Source organism: Salvelinus sp. IW2-2015, unplaced genomic scaffold (assembly GCF_002910315.2).
Source record: "Salvelinus sp. IW2-2015 unplaced genomic scaffold, ASM291031v2 Un_scaffold2920, whole genome shotgun sequence".
In the NCBI taxonomy this organism is placed as follows: Eukaryota; Metazoa; Chordata; class Actinopteri; order Salmoniformes; family Salmonidae; genus Salvelinus; species Salvelinus sp. IW2-2015.
The window spans coordinates 19,461-37,985 of NW_019944217.1; positions in this window are offsets into that span (position 1 = coordinate 19,461).

The following is an 18,525-nucleotide window of genomic DNA, read 5'->3' on the forward strand; positions in this document are numbered from 1 at the left end:
GAGACTGTGTTTAGAGAGTCGAGTACAATGGGCCTACCACGAGAGGAGGTAAGCAGATTATCTGAGTCAGCTATAGAGAGGAGGTAAGAGAACTGATCAGATTCGTTATAGAGAGGAGGTAAGTGAACTGAGTCAGCCTATAGAGAGGAGGTAGAGAACTGATCAGGCCTATAGAGAGGAGGTAGTGAACTGAGGGTTCCCAGCTATAAAGAGGAGTAAGAGAACTGATCAGCCTATAGAGAGGAGGTAAGTGAAAACTGAGTCAGCCTATAAGAGAGGAGGTAGTGAACTGAGTCAGCCTATAGATGAGGAGGTATAGAGAACTGAGTCAGGCAATAGAGAGGAGGTTAATTGACTGGAGTCAGCCTATAGAGAGGAGGTAGAGAACTGAGTCAGCCTATAGAGAGGAGGTAAGTGAACTGAGTGAGCAGCCTATAAAGAGGAGGTAAGAGAACTGAGTCAGCCAATAGAGAGGCAGGTAAGTGAACTGAGTCAGCCCTATAGAGAGGAGGTAAGAGAACTGAGTCCAGCTAATAGAGAGGAGGTAAAGAAACTGGCATTGTGTCATGACAACAACCTCCACTCTCAGCGTCAGCAAAATAATGGAGTTGATTGTTCCGACTTCAGGAAGCAGAGAGGGAACATAGCCCCAATCCACATCAATGGGACTGCAGTAGGGAGATCATCGGGTTTTAAGTTCCTCGGCGTCTACGTCACTAAGGACTTGACATGACCAACACCACCACCACTCTTGTCAGAGGGTGCAACAGTGTCTCTACTTCTTGAGGCGGCTGAAGAAATTGTCATGCCACCCCGGGTTCCTCTCCACCATTGAGCGTCTGACCGGTGTTCATTCACGGCTGGACGCAGTTCCCTCCACGGGTGGTGAGTGCAGCCCAAGTACATATCACTGGGACAGTTGGTCTCCACGCCATGTCCAGCAATCTCCTTGAAACAGGCGCCTGAGGCAGTCCACAGCATCATCAAGGACCCCACACCCCAGCTACGAGCTGTTCTCCCTGACGTCGACAGACTTGTAACGGAGCATGAAGGTCTGTTACCAACAGGCTCAGAGACAGTTTTCCTTATCACAAGTCAATCAGACTGCTGAACACTTGAAACTGGGACTGCCACCTGCCTCTGATTCTCCACACCATGGCACACACGCACGCATGCACGACAACACGCCACAATGCTATGCGCGCACACACACACCACACACCGCACACGCAACAGCACGGCACACGCACACCACACACAACACACACACACACATCACACACACACACAACACACATCACACACACATCACAGACACACACACCACACACACACACGACACACACACACACATCACACGTATGCAACAGGTATGACAAAACATTTAATTTTATTGCTCTAATTATATTAGTTACTAGTTTATAATAGCAATGAGGCACCTCGAGGGGTTGTGGTATATGACCAATACACTAGGGCTAATGGCTGTTCTTACGCACGACACAACGTGGAATACCTGAATACAGCCATTAGCCGTGGTATATTGGTCATATACCACAACCCCTCGAGGTGCCTCATTGCTATTATAAACTTGTAACTAATATAATTAGAGCAATAAAATTAAATGTTTTGTCATACCCGTTGCATACGGTCTGATATACCACGGCTTGTCAGCCAATCAGCATTTAGGACTGCAAATTGACTGRAAGAAGCCCAAACAAATAGAATGTTTGACTAAAACATAATAATTTCAAACCTTGCTTACATTTGTGTACGATCACGTGTCTCTCTATTATGCATGGGAATACTTGGGAACAGATTTCTTAAATAAAAATCACTTGGAGCTGATTTCTTGGTTTTTACAGTCTTCTATGTCCAACACTGACATTTTTTTGGGGGGCTCAGACAACTTGGGGGCTAAGTAAAACCACCCCACGGGCCGCTAGTTGGGGACCCCTGATGTAAACTACACTGTAGATAAGAGTCGTTTGTGAACTACACGACAGATTACTGTCAGTATTCCTAAACAGCCATTCTTAATGAGAGCTCTCTTCTCTCCTCACTTATTGTGTCTTCTGGTCTAGTCTCCTCTCCTTCTCTCCTTCTCTGTTTTRCCCCTCTTCTCTCCTCTCATCTCCTCGCCTGTCATTGGCTCTCCCCTCCCCTCCCTTCCTATTCTCTTGTCTCTTCTCCGCTCCACTGCTCTTCTCTCATCGCTTCTCCTCTCCTTTCTTTCTCAACTTCTTTCTCAACTTTCCTGTCTCTCACTGACTGTCTCCATCCATTTAAAGAAAAAAAGAAAGAAACAACTGTGATGCAGCTGTTCTCACTCTGTGGTGTTATAGTAATAATCCCCATGGTTACAGCTGTTCTCACTCTGTGGTGTTATAGTAATCATCCCCATGGTTACAGCTGTTCTCACTCGGTGGTGTTATAGTAATCATCCCCATGGTTACAGCTGTTCTCACTCTGTGGTGTTATAGTAATCATCCCATGGTTACAGCTGTTCTCACTCTGTGTGTTATAGTAATCATCCCCATGGTTACATCTGTTCTCACTCTGTGGTGTTATAGTAATCATCCCCATGGTTACAGCTGTTCTCACTCTGTGGTGTTTATAGTAATCATCCCCATGGTTACAGCTGTTCTCACTCTGTGGTGTTATAGTACAATCATCCCCATGGTTACAGCTGTTCTCACTCTGTGGTGTTATAGTAATAATCCCCATGGTTACAGCTGTTCTCACTCTGTGGTGTTATAGTAATCATCCCCATGGTTACAGCTGTTCTCACTCTGTGGTGTTATAGTAATCATCCCATGTTACAGCTGTTCTCACTCTGTGGTGTTATAGTAATCATCCCCATGGTTACAGCTGTTCTCACTCTGTGGTGATATAGGTAATAATCACCACGGTTACAGCTGTTCTCACTCTGTGGTGATATAGTAATAATCACCACGGTTACAGCTGTTCTACTCTGTGTGTTTATATAATAATCACCATGGTTAGAGCTGTTCTCACTCTGTGGTGTTATAGTAATAATCTCCATGGTTACAGTTATTCTACTCTGTGGTGTTTAGTAAAATCTCCCATGGTTACAGCTGTTCTCACTCTGTGTTATAGTAATAATCCCCATGGTTACAGCTGTCTCACTCTGTGGTGTTATAGTAATAATCCCCATGGTACAGCTGTTCTCACTCTGTGGTGTTATAGTAATCATCCCCATGGTTACAGCTGTTTCTCACTCTGTGGTGTTATAGTAATCATCCCCATGGTTACAGCTGTTCTCACTCTGTGGTGTATAGTAATCATCCCCATGGTTACAGCTGTTCTCACTCTGTGGTGTATAGTAATCATCCCCATGGTACAGCTGTTCTCACTCTGTGTGTTATATAGTAATCATCCCCATGGTTACAGCTGTTCTCTCTCTGTGGTTGTTATAGTAATCATCCCCATGGTTACAGCTGTTCTCACTCTGTGGTGTTATAGTAATCATCCCCATGGTTACAGCTGTTTCTCACTCTGTTGGTATAGTAATCAATCACCACGGTTACAGCTGTTCTCAACTCTGTGGTGTATAGTAATAATCACCATGGTACACGCTGCTTCTACTCTGTGGTGTTATAGTAATAATCTCCATGGTTACAGTTATTCTCACTCTGTGGTGTTATAGTAATAATCTCCATGGTTACAGCTGTTCTCACTCTGTGGTGTTATAGTAATAATCTCCATGGTTACAGCTGTTCTCACTCTGTGGTGTTACAGTAATAATCATCATGGTTACAGCTGTTTCCTCCTGCTGATAACATTTTATTTGGATAACCTCCTACAGATGGTGTATACAGTGCCTTGCAAAGTATTCATCCCCCTTGGCGTTTTTCTTATTTTGTTGCATTACAAACTGTTATTTAAATAGATTTGTATTTGTATTTCATGTAATGGACATACATAAATAGTCCAATGAAATAAAAAATATAACTTGTTTCAAAAAACTCTAAAAAATAAAAAAGCGGCACCATGAAGACCAAGGAGCTCTCCAAACAGGTCAGGGATGAAGTTGTTGAGAAGTACAGATCAGGGTTGGGTTATAAAAAAAACAACTTTGAACATTCCAGGGGTCACCATTAAATCCATTATTCAAAAATTGAAAGAATATGGCACCACAATTAACCTGCCAAAACAGGGCCGCCCAACAAAACTCACGTGCCAGGCAAGAAGGGCATTAATCAGAGAGTCAACAAAGAGACAAAAGACAACCCTGAATGAGCTGCAAAGCTCCACAGCAAAGATTGGAGTAAAAAGCCATTGCTTAAATAAGAAAATAAGCAAACACGTTTGTTGTTCGCCAAAAGGCATGTGGGAGACTCCCCAAACACATGGAAGAAGGCACTCTGGTCAGATGAGACTAAAATTGAGCTTTTTGGCCATCAAGGAAAACACTATGTCTGGCGCAAACCCAACACCTCAATCACCCTGAGAACACCATCCCCACAGTGAAGCATGGTGGTGGCAACATCATGCTGTGGGGATGTTTTTCATCGGCAGGGACTGAGAAACTGCTCAGAATRGAAGGAATGATGGATGGCGCTAAATACAGGGACATTTTTGAGGGAAACCTGTTTCAATCTTCCAGAGATTTGAGACTGGGACGGAGGTTCACCTTCCAGCAGGGCAATGACCCTAAGCATACTGCTAAAGCAACACTCGAGTGATTTAAGGGAACATATTTAAATGTCTTGGAATGGCCTAGTCAAAGCCCAGACCTCAATCCAATTGAGAATCTGTGGTACGACTTTTTATTATTATTATTATTATATATATATTTTTACCTTTATTTAACTAGGCAAGTCAGTTAAGAACACATTTTTATTTTCAATGACGGCCTAGGAACAGTGMGTTAACTGCCTTGTTCAGAGGCAGAACGACAAATTTGTACCTTGTCAGCTCGGGGATTCGAACTTGCAACCTTGCGGTTACTAGTCCAACGCTCGAGTAACCGATTGCTGTACACCAGGGGAACCCATCCTACTTGAAGGAGCCGGAGCAGTTTTGACTTGAAGAATGGCTAAAAATCCCAGTGGCTAGATGTGCCAAGCTTATAGACACATACCCCAAGAGACTTGCAACTGTAGTTGCTGCAGAAGGTGGCTCTACGAAGTATTGACTTTGGGGAGGTGAAAAGTTATGCACACTCAAGTTTTCTGTTTTTTTGTCTTATTTCTTGTTTGTTTCACAATAAAAAATATTTAGCATCTTCAAAGTGGTAGGCATGTTGTGTAAATCAAATGATACAAACCCCCAAAAAATCTATTTTAATTCCAGGTTGGTCAGAAAATAATAGGAAGGGGTTGAATACAGCCAAGGGGTTGAATACTTTTGAATACTTTTGCAAGGCACTGTAGATGTTCAAACTAACTATCAACAAATTGTTCAACTAAATATCTAATAACCAAACCATACTCTTAATCCTAACCAGAGTCCAAGTCCTATTCAAATCCCTAACCCTAAACCCAACCCTCCACCCTAACCCTAACCCTAAACCTAACACCAACCTCACCTAACCCTAACCCTAACCCTACCTACCTAACCCTCACCCTAACCCTCACCCTCACCCTAACTCTCACCCTAACCCTCACCCAACCCTAACCCTAAACCCAAACCCAAACCAACCCAAACCCAAACCAAACCCAACCCTCACCCTCACCCTAACCCTAACCCTCACCTAACCCAACCCTAACCCTAACCCTAACCCTAAACCCACACAACCCCTCAACCCTCACCCTCACCCTCACCTCACCCTCACCTAACCCTAAACCCAACCTCACCCTAACCCTCACCCTAACCCTAACCCTAACCTAGATTATACTATACTGGTGGGAACTGTTACACAAGAGGATCCATGAACTCCACTATCAGTTCTGTATGTCCTGCAGAGTTAGTGTCTGCTATGCAAAACTCAGTCCAACATTGAAAATATCAGATTATGAAATATTTAGTTGCTGACCTTTCTCTCACTGTAATAAATGTGAGACTTAATTTTCTGTGGTTTTTACCATAACGTGCAGAGAGAATACAGAATCGTCCTCTACTGCAGGGCAGTCAGAACAGGACAAACACATATTATATATAAGACATGTTGCCATTTGCATTTGGTTTGTAAACATCAACAATATCACAAGAGGAAGATTATTTATTTATGTATTCGTCCATAATAAATAATTGACTTTACTGGTGGCTCAAGGACAACAGGAGAGTTTCAGGAGACAGACAGGGACCAGTCTAACTGGATGGGTAATTCCTTGGTAATGCCTTGACTTTAGCTCAGCAGGCTAACACAGTCTTGTGTCAAACAAACGCTCACATTCACACCAGTCCGTCAGTAGTTTTGAGAAAACAACCAATAGGTACGAGGGAGGAAAGAGACATTCTAAGAGACATTAAACAGATAAACAAACTTAAAAGTGATGTCGCATACAGCAATAGAATACTAAGGAATACATTTAGATATGCATATAGATATACATTTAATGCTGTGACACATACACCTCCCCTCCACCCACTGTGACTATTTTATTTTATATAAATTCACATATGCTAATGAGATGCCACTGCCTTTCTGTTTGCCGGAGAAAATTGCTCTCATTTTGATCTGCATATTAATTATCCAGAGAGAAGAAAAGAGCGATGAGAAGTCCAGGCATAAAAAGGTTCGGTTGTGTCCCAAATGGGACTCTATTATCTATACACTGCACTGCTTTAGATCAGGACCCTGGTCAAAAGTAGTGCACGATATAGGGAACAGGGTGCCATTTGAAGAGGCAACCTTAATGAAATCACCAGGTATGATGTGTCCTCTATAATGAATATAATAAAGAGGAAGGTTTTCTACAGTCAACAGGAGCAACTCATTGTTATAATTAAGGCCTTCATTGAGATTCTATAGACTCTTCAGCCTGACTATTGAAACAGTGATTCATCTTTCACACCACACACACACAACACCCACACACACCACACACACACACACACACACACACACACACACACACACACACACACACACACACACACACACACACACACACACACACACACACACACACACACACACACACACACACACACACACACACACGATCTGCTTGGCTTGCCTCTGTCAGTGTGGCTCAGGAGGACCTGGTGTTTCTGGCCTGAATTAACCCCCAACGATAAATACACAAACCCACTAAATGTTTTATGTAACACATTTTTCAATGTGTAACACTTCTGTCATTAGGGAACAGAAGACAAGCCATGGCTAGGGCTGTTACAGTGACCGTATTACCGCAACACGGGCGGTCACGTGTCATGACCAAGTGACTGTTTAGTCACYATAACTAGGCTCCTCCAAGCTCTGATGCTGCTGATGGTCATTAGTAGCCTACCAAACTTTACAACTGCCTGGTACTCAGCACTCTATTGTCCCTCTAATCACTCTGACATCAATGCAAATGTCATCGAAAATCTAATCAAACACTTCATGAGAGCCCATGAACTCGTGTTGACCAACATTTCTACAGACTATGCAATGGCATGAGAAAACAGAGTTTTGATGGCCTCTATTAAAAAGAGGAGGATCCCATCAGCTTTCTATAGTCTAGGCTTAATATATTTAGTTCTCAACTTTACTAATATTAAGCACATTGTGTTGCTTTACAACAGGAGTATAGCCTACCTGGCTGGCATGAATATGAACCATGGGAAAAGCGTCCTCCATTTGCTATTTAAGTGCATAGAGACAGGTGCATGATAATCGTCCATTCTAATTCAAAACTAATTTCACACATATATTATTTAGTATATGTAAAGACAATATTAAATCAAGAACTGTCTGATGGGTGACAATATTAGCCTATCACCTGTGAAAGATGTATTATCACTTGTGAGTAATTTTTTCACCTTTATTTAACCAGGTACGCCAGTTAAAACTTCTTATGGCTGCAATCCCGTTAACGGGATGATATGACAACAGCCAGTGAAAGTGCAGGGCGCCAAATTCAAACAATAGAAATCTCATGATTAAAATTCCTCAAACATACATGTATTTTATACCYTTTTAAAGGTAATCTTGTCGTTAATAACTACCAGTGTTCGATTTCAAATAGCCTTTAGAGCGAAAGCACCACAAACGATTATGTTAGGTCACCGCAAAATCACAGAAAAACACAGCAATTTTTCAGCCAAAGACAGGAGTCACAAAAAGRAGAAATAGAGATAAAATGAATCACTAACCTTTGATGATCTTCATCAGATGACACTCATAGGACTTCATGTTACACAATACATATATGTTTTGTTCAATAYAGTTCATATTTATATCCAAAAACCTCAGTTTACATTGGCACCATGTTCAGAAATGCCTCCAAAATATCTGGAGAAATTGCATAGAGCCACGTCAAATAACATAAATACTCATCATAAACTTTGATGAAAGATACATGTTTTACATAGAATTAAAGATACACTTGTTCTTAATGCAACTGCTGTGTCAGATTTCAAAAAAACTTTACAGAAAAAGCAAACCATGCAATAATCTGAGACGGTGCTCAGAAGAAGAAAAAAAATTATCCGCCATGTTGGAGTCAACAGAAATCAGAAATAACATTATAAATATTCCCTTACCTTTGATGATCTTCATCAGAATGCACTCCCAGGAATCCTAGTTCAGCAATAACTGTTTGTTTTGTTCGATAATGTCCATTATTTATGTCCAAGTAGCTACTTTTGTTAGCGCGTTTAGTACACAAATCCAAACGCTCGTGCAGGTCCAGCCGAACGTCGGACGAAAACTTCAAAAAGTTATATTACAGGTCGAAGAAACTTGTCAAACTAAGTATAGAATTAATCTTTAGGATGTTGTTATCATAAATATTCAATAACGTTCCAACCGGAGAATTCCTTTGTCTGTAGAGAAGCAATGGAACGCAGGTCGCTATCATGTGAAATGCGCGTGACCAGGACCTGGCTCTCTGCCAGACCACTGACTCAAACAGCTCCCATCCGGCTCCACATCACAGTAGAAGCCTCATTCAAGGTTCTACAGACTGTTGACATCTAGTGGAAGCCATAGGAAGTGCAAATAGATCCATATCCCACTGTGTATTCAATAGGGCCTGGGTTGAATATCGACCAACCTCAGATTTCCCACTTCCTGTTTGGATTTCTTCTCAGGTTTTTGCCTGCCATATGAGTTCTGTTATACTCACAGACATCATTCAAACCGTTTTAGAAACTTCAGAGTGTTTTCTATCCAATACTAATACTAATAATAATATGCATATATTAGCAACTGGGACTGAGGAGCAGGCCGTTTACTCTGAGCACCTCTGGGCACATTTCATCCAAGCTACTCAATACTGCCCCTGCAGCCATAAGAAGTTTTAACAACTGCGACCTGCCCAAGATAAAGTAAAGCAGTGCGACAAAAACAACAACACACAGTTACACATGGGATAAACAAAGGTACAGTCAATAACACAATAGAAAAATATATGTACAGTGTGTGCAAATGTAGTAGGATTAGGGAGGTATGGCAATAAATAGGCCACAGTGGCGAAATAATTACAATTTAGCATTAACACTGGAGTGATAGATGTGCAGATGATGATGTGCAAGTAGAGAATATTGGGGTGCAAAAGAGCAAAAAAATAAATAACAATATGGGGATGAGGTAGTTGGGTGGGCTATTTACAGATGGGCTGTGTACAGGTGCAGTGAATCGGTAAGCTGCTCTGACAGCTGATGCTTAAAGTTAGAAAGGGAGATATAAGTCTCCAGCTTCAGTGATTTTTGCAATTCGTTCCAGTCATTGGCAGCAGAGAACTGGACGGAAAGGCGGCCAAAGGAGGTGTTGGCTTTGGGGATGACCAGTGAAATATACCTGCTGGAGCGTACGGGTGGGTGTTGCTATGGTGACCAGTGCTGAGATAAGGCGGGGCTTTACCTAGCAAAGACTTGAGTGGTGCATTATCACTTGTGTTTGATGTATTATCACTTGTGAATGATGCCCTGCTTGTGTGCAGTAAAATAAGAAATAGTGCATGCCTATTTTTCCCAACTTATTTAAATCATAGTCGCACACTTCATGCTGCCTAGCCCATAGGCCTACATGTTTAGGTAAGGTTTGTATCACAACTAAAGTGTCCAAATAACTTGTGTGGCTTGGTGGTGCCCTTGCTTAGGGGTGTTACAGACCCTGCCTTTCAGAACAGGTGTATATATACTGAGATCATGTGACAGATCATGTGACACACAGATTATACACAGGTGGACTTTATTTTACTAATTATGTGACTTCTGAAGGTAATTGGTTGCACCAGATCTTATTTAGGGACGTCATAGCAAAGGGGGTGAATACATACACACGCACAATTTTGCAGTTTTGAAATTTTTTGCATTTTTTTCACTTCACCATTTTGGACTGTCCATTACATGAAATCCAAATTCAAATCCATTTAAATTACAGTTTGTAATGCAACAAAATAGGAAAAACGCCAAGGGGGATGAATACTTTTGCAAAGCACTGTACAGCCGTGAKCACATTGATGCACTTATAATGTGAAGAAATAGCCTAATAGTTTATCAACATTTTAAGCTAAACGTTCTGATCTGTTGCATCAGTCTTATTGCTTTTAAAATTATTTTTGATGCTAGTGGTTGTATTAATTTGGGATCTATCTCATCCCACAACTGTCCCAGACTATGTTTGGAATATTTCTTTCTCTCACAGAATAGGTCAACTTTTGTACTATGGGGGATAGTAGATTGACATAGGCTAGTGCTTTTGCTGATCATTAGGCCTACTCATCTGTTGGCTGACGAAAAGTAAATGTGGACGGTTCTTCTAACATCTTCTATATGTGCCTCGGAATTTGCATCCCCGATGTTGTCTTCACTCGTAGCCTAATTTGGAGCTGAGATAACTGTGAGCATGACGCGATCATGTGATGGGCATTGGCTAATAAGAATTTAGATATCTGAGAGAGCCATGTGAGTAGGAGGTGCTTCGGAGCAGGGCGATTGGAAGCCGGGAGAAGGGAATTATAGTTTTTATTTTCAGCCCAACGGCACAACGCAAGGCATAGATTTTTTTATTGGGCATTATCCACAGAAGGTGGATGCCGCCTGGAAATTCGAGGCCTGGTGAGAATATTATCAAGTGCTTGTCAAATTGTGAATGAGAGACTGATGAATTGTGTACAGCCTGCGCAAGAAACAAAGCAGAGCTCATGCCTTTCATGTGACTTTTGTAGAGTCGCATCATGCAGCTTTAGAATTTATTAAAAATCAAAACATATAGCCCAAAGTTTGTATCACAACTAAAGTTACATAAATATCTTTAAATTAAGCATATAGGAGGACCTGTTTCTTTGTTAACCACTCAACACAGAATAGCGGCATGTGCGCACTCCTTRAAATCGTTTGGAGGAAACATCCTTCATATATTATTCAGCTATGTTCAATTGTATTCTTCATACTATGAAATAATATAAAATAATTCCACCGAATTGAACTAGTGTAGCCCACTGCCATCTGGCATACCCAGATCAGGGCCTAACTGTAACGGCTATCGTCGGAATGAGACCAAAGCGCAGCGTGGAAAGTGTCCATGATTTAATGTTCAAAAACACAAAAAAAAAATGACAAAAGGTGAAAACGAAAGCGCACAGTTCTGTCAGGAAAAAACACTAAACAGAAAAAAAGATCCCACAAAACCCAAAAGGAAAATGACAACCTATATATGATCCCCAATCAGAGACAACGATAGACAGCTGCCTCTGATTGGGAACCATACTCAGCCAAAAATACAAATAAATAGAAAACATAGATTTTCCCAGACCGGAGGTCTGCCTCTCGTGCTTGCTCCTTTGCTCTAATTCCTCGTATCGTCGCCGTTCTGCTTTCGCTGCCTCCATCTGCTCCCTTGAACGGCGATACTCTCCTACCCGCGTCCAGGGTCCTTCTCCATTCATGATCTCCTACCAAGTCRACTCATCCTGGCCACGCTGCTTGGTCCGTTTTTGGTGGGATCTTCTGTTACGGCTCTCGTTTGGGGAATGACCGGACCAAGGTGCAGCGTGGTAGGTGTACATCGTTCTTTTTATTGATGACACCAAAAAGCAAAATAACAACGACAAAAATGAAAGCGCACAGTTCTGTCAGGAAAAAACACTAAACAGAAAACAAGATCCCACAAAACCCAAAAGGTAAATGACAACCTATATATGATCCCCAATCAGAGACAACGATAGACAGCTGCCTCTGATTGGGAACCATACTCAGCCAAAAATACAAAGAAATAGAAAACATAGATTTTCCCACCCGAGTCACACCCTGACCTAACCAAACATAGAGAATAATAAGGATCTCTCAGGTCAGGGCGTGACACTAACATAAGGACAACTCAGAGTATGCTATTCTGTTTTTCTGAAATACACTTCATTTTCTTCATACCATGTTTCCAAAATAAATTATTGATTTATTGTGAAGGTGTAGGCTATATTAAATGGATTTATTCTACTTTTTAAAATGTAGATGTTACAAAGGTCTGCATCAGTGGCTTGTAGGCTATGCGTGGAAGCCAGGAGATACTAAACGCGTTCATCTTAACTAACGGTCAATTACTGCGAGACCGGCAGTTATTTGCTTGACCATCACCGACCGTAAAAATGTCGTGACCGCCACAGCCCCGAGCCATGGCTCTGTGTTGACAGGCGATAGATGGGTTTACTCCATATAACTAGCTCTGACACGAGGAGTCAGGAACCRCTCTAAATGTGTAACATTCCATCTTCCTGACAGGTCCACTAATCATTGGGAGGAACCAAAACAGAGCTAATATGTGAGGCCCAAATTGCTTCTAAATTATCCCTGATAATCACTCCCTACAGGTAGTTAACGCCTGGTGGGTGGCTGTGTGTGCGCTGTGTGTGTGTGTGGTGTGTGTGTGTGTGTGTGTGTGTGTGTGTGGTGTGTGTGTGTGTGTGTGTGTGTGGTGTGTGTGTGTGTGTGTGTGTGTGTGTGGTGTGTGTGTGTGTGTGTGTGTGTGTGGTGTGTGTGTGTGTTGTGTATATTTTAAGAGAGGAGGCTGGGCTAATTGGTAGCTAGTTAAAGGGAAGTGCATCCAGCTGTATCTGGACAGCCGTAATGACGTACAACAGACACAATGGCTTGTTGGACATTGCAGACAACATTGCATACGACTGCCGACTGACTGATCTACAAATCATGTTGCATCATAAATAACTACTCATTATTATTTGTAGATCAGTCAGTCAGTCACCAGTTACCCACAATGCATCATGGATTTGATACTCTCGAACATGGACTCTCTCCTCTCTTTCTGTCACTGCTGGTTGACACACACACAGAGATAGGACACACACACACACACACACAATGAAAGAGACACACACACAGTGAGAGACACACACAGACAGCGGAGAAGACACACACACACACACACACACACACACCACACACACACACACACACACACACACACACACACACACACACACACACACACACACACACACAACAACAGAGAGACACAAACACAGCGAGACACAAACACAACACCACACAACACACACACACACACACCACACACCACACCACACACACACACACACACACACACACACACACACACACACACACACCACACACAACACACGCAAGACACACACACACACACACACACACACACACACACGCAAGACACACACACACACACACACACACACACACACACACACACACACACACACACACACACAGCAAGACAACACACACACACACACACACACACACACACACACACACACACACACACACACACACACACACACACACAGAGAGACACACAGCGAGACACACCCACACACACAGTGAAAGAGACAGACACACACAGTGAGAGAGATACACACACAGCGACACACACACACACACACACACACACACACACACACACACACACACACACACACACACACACACACACACACACACACACACACACACACACACACACACACACACACACACACACACACCAACACAACACCACACACACACACACACACACACACACACACACAGCGAGACACACACACACACACACACACACACACAGAGACACACACACAGCAAGCTTTCCTAATACTATTTTTCCCACTGCAACAGGAGCAATACAACTAGAACGTTTGTTTCTGACAGCAGGCTTAGGTACTGTAGTCCAACATAATAAAGTCCATTATCATAGTGCTCTCTGTCTCCCTGCTACCCATAGTGCTCTCTGTCTCCTTGCTACCATAGTGCTCTCTGCCTCCCCGCTCCCCATAGTGCTCTCTGCCTCTTCACTACCCATACTGCTCTCTGCCTCCCCGCTACCCATAGTGGTCTCTGCCTCTCCCATTACCCATAGTGCTCTCTGCCTCTTCACTACCCATACTGCTCTCTGCATCCCCACTACCCATAGTACTCTCTGCCTCCCCGCTACCCATAGCGCTCTCTGCCTCCCGCTACCCATAGTGCTCTCTGCCTCCTCACTACCCATAGTGCTCTCTGCCTCCCTGCTACCATAGTGGTCTCTGCCTCTCCACTACCCATAGTGCTCTCTGCTCTTCACTACCCATACTGCTCTCTGCATCCCCACTACCCATAGTACTCTCTGCCTCCCCCGCTACCCATAGCGCTCTCTGCCTCCCTGCTACCCATAGTGCTCTCTGCCTCCCCGCTACCCATAGCGCTCTCTGCCTCCCCGCTAACCCATAGTGCCCTCTGCCTCCTCACTACCCATACTGCTCTCTGCATCCCCACTACCCATAGTACTCTCTGCCTCCCCGCTACCCATAGCGCTCTCCTGCCTACTGCCTCCCCGCTACCCATAGTGCTCTCCGCCTCCCTCACTACCCATAGTGCTCTCTGCCTCCCGCTACCATGGTGCTCTCTGCCTCCTCGCTACTCATACTGCTCTCTGCCTCCCCGCTACCCATAGTGCTCTCTGCCTCCCCGCCACCATAGTGCTCTCTGTCCTCTCTGCTTCCCCGCGCTACCCATAGTGCTCTCTGCCTCCCGCTACCCATAGTGCTCTCTGCCTCCCTGCTACCCATAGTGCTCTCTGCCTCCCTGCTACCCATAGTGCTCTCTGCCTCCTGCTACCATAGTGCTCTCTGCCTCCCTGCTACCATAGTGCTCTCTGCCTCCCTGCTACCCATAGTGCTCTCTGCCTCCTCGCTACCCATAGTGCTCTCTGCCTCCCTGCTACCCATAGTTCTCTGCCTCCCCGCTACCCATAGTACTCTCTGCCTTCCCGCTACCCGTAGTGCTGTCTGCCTCCTCGCTACCCATAGTGCTCTCTACCTCCCTGCTACCCATAGTGCTCTCTGCCTTCCCGCTACCCAAGTTCACTAACATTAAAACTGTTCTGGTACGCTGAAGAGGTAAAATAACGAATGACATAAAACATTTAGCAGAACAGTAGAGTAGAACATGGGAAAGTAGAAGAGAGTTTGAGAAAAGGCTAAGTCCCCCATGGTCTGCTGTGGGGAACGGGCCTCAACCACTGTGTTGTGTGTATGAGTGTGAAGCAAATTAGTGTATCTGACCTGCAAGACATACATCACCCAACATGTGTTCACTGTCTGGCCTCTGTAACGGAGAGGAGAGAATTCTGAGATGTGACTGGTATGCACACACACGCACGCACGCACGCACGCACGCACGCACACACACACACTAACAACACACACTAAAACACACACACTAAAACACACCACACACACACATACACACACTAAAACACACACACACACACACACACACACACACACACACACACACACACACACACACACACACACACACACACACACACACACACACACACACAACACACACACACACACACACTAAAACACACTAAAAACACACACCACACACAACTAAACACGCACACACACTAAAACACACACACACTAAACACACACACACACACACACACAACACAGCCACACAAAGAGTATAATCTGCAATAACTGCAAGGCGAATGGGGGTGGGATTGAGAAGTGGGGGCAGGGAGGGAAATGAGTGTTGTGGGTGAATAACTCTGCCCCAGGGAGGAGAATTGCTGTGTGTGTGTGTGTCTGGTGTGTGTGTGTGTGTGTGTGTGTGTGTGTGTGTGTGTGTGTGTTGTGTGTGTGTGTGTGTGTGGTGTGTGTGTGTGTGTGTGTGTTGTGTGTGTGTGTGTGTGTGTGTGGTGTGTGTGTGTGTGTGTGGTGTGTGTGTGTGTGTGTGTGTGTGTGTGTGTGTGTGTGTGTGTGTGTGTGTGATGTAAGTGTGTGTGTGCAGAGATGCGTGCATTTGTTTGTGTATGTGTGTGTTTGCCAGACTAATTTCCGTCGTGGCTCCCTATAATGTGGTGTGAGCATTCTTCAGCATATTGATGTGTAGCCTATCAGGCAGCAGAATGAATGGAAGGCTCAGACTGTAAACATTCTATTGTCACTTTAATGCTTCTGTCGATGGCTTTGTTCCAACCAGCCAATTCACTCTTCTGGAGTAGCTGGCTTATATCTGCAGCTCTGCAATCACACACACACACACACACACACACACACACACACACACACACACACACACACACACACACACACACACACACACACACACACACACACACACACACACACACACCACACACCACACACCACACAACACACACACACACACACACACACACACACACACACACACACACACACACACACAACACACACACACACAAGCACGCACGCACGCATGCACACACACATAGTGAGTGATTCAAGCTTGTGCATCAGGTTCTGTTTTTGGTTCTGTATCAGTCTCTGGACCTGAAACCAAACTGTCAAAGGACATTAACTCACAGAGAGATACTCTGGACCTGGAGCCAAACTATCAAAGGACATTAACTCACAGAGATACTCAGCCTGCTGCTGTGTGTGTTCATACAGTACTGCCGTTCCCCAGTGAGGTCAGAGAGAGGACAGTCTCCAGTCTCGTTCCATTGGACAGGACAGTCCCCAGTCGCGTTCCATTGGACAGGACAGTCTCCAGTCTCGTTCCATTGGACAGGACAGTCTCCAGTCGCGTTCCATTGGACAGGACAGTCTCCAATCTCGTTCCATTGGATAGGACAGTCTCCAATCTCGTTCCATTGGACAGGYCAGTCTCCAGTCGCGTTCCATTGGACAGGACAGTCTCCAGTCGCGTTCCACTGGACAGGACAGTCTCCAGTCTCATTCCATTGGACAGGACAGTCTCCAGTCTCATTCCATTGGACAGGACAGTCTCCAGTCGCGTTCCATTGGACAGTATGGGTGTATCACAGTTTATGTAAATTATGTTAAATCATTGCTGTATTAAATGGTTTTGTTCCAGTTGTCAGAGCAGATGATTCAATAAGCTGCCCAACCTGTCCAGGTATTGTGTGTGTTCTGAGTATTGTATGGAGACTGTACTCAGTACAAAAAACAGTACTTTATTGACTAGGTAGCAGGCTACAGTTATGCTTTGTAATGGAGTGGTTTCTTCCCTATCCAGACTAAAGGATGGGATTAGTTATAGTGTTTTAAAGATGCTGGATGTTCCCACTCTCTACTGATCCCGCTACATACACTTCACTGCCCTCTCTACCATTCTCTACAGAGGAAGACTCCTAGTCCCTAACCATAGCGTTACTACTCAAACCATGCAGTTCTATTAGCTCACTGCCTGTCACAGAGCCTGTTAGAGCTCCTGTCACAATCCAAGGTCTGACCTCTGACAAACAACAGGGGAAGGAGAGGTGGCAGGGAAAGAGAGAGAGAGAGAGAGAGAGAGACAGAGAGTCAGAGAGAAAAGCAGATAGAGAGAAAGAGACAGAGAGAGAAAAGGGGAGAGTGAGACAGACAGAGAGACATAGAGACAGATAGAGAGAGAGAGAGAGAGAGAGCGAGAGAGTGGAGTGAGAAGGCTAGGGGTCTAGCAGTATAATGCAGGTCTTTGAAAAGGCCAGACAAAGTGAAAAGGTCTTGGCTAAATACCAGAAAGAATGTGGAGAGGAAAGAGCAGAGGAAAGAGGAAAGAAGAGGTAGAGAAGAGATAAGACAGCTAGCCGCTGCACTGAGGGGGCTTCTGGGTCATTGTATCAAGTTACCTACGATGTGTGTGTGTGTGTGTGTGTGTGTGAGTGTGTGCATAAGTGTTTGTGTATTCGTGAGTGACTGCCTGTGAGCATTCCTCTGTGTTCTATCTACCTGAGTTCATGGTCCAGTGATGTTGCTGACTGAGCCAGGCTGGACTCCACCATACATGGCGCCTCCAGGACTGGAGCATTGTGACAGGGTCTGGGGACTGGAGCATTGTGACAGGGTCTGGGGACTGGAGCAGTCTGACAGGGTCTGGGGACTGGAGCAGTCTGACAGGGTCTGGGGACTGGAGCAGTGGTGTCAGGGATGAGATCTGGGG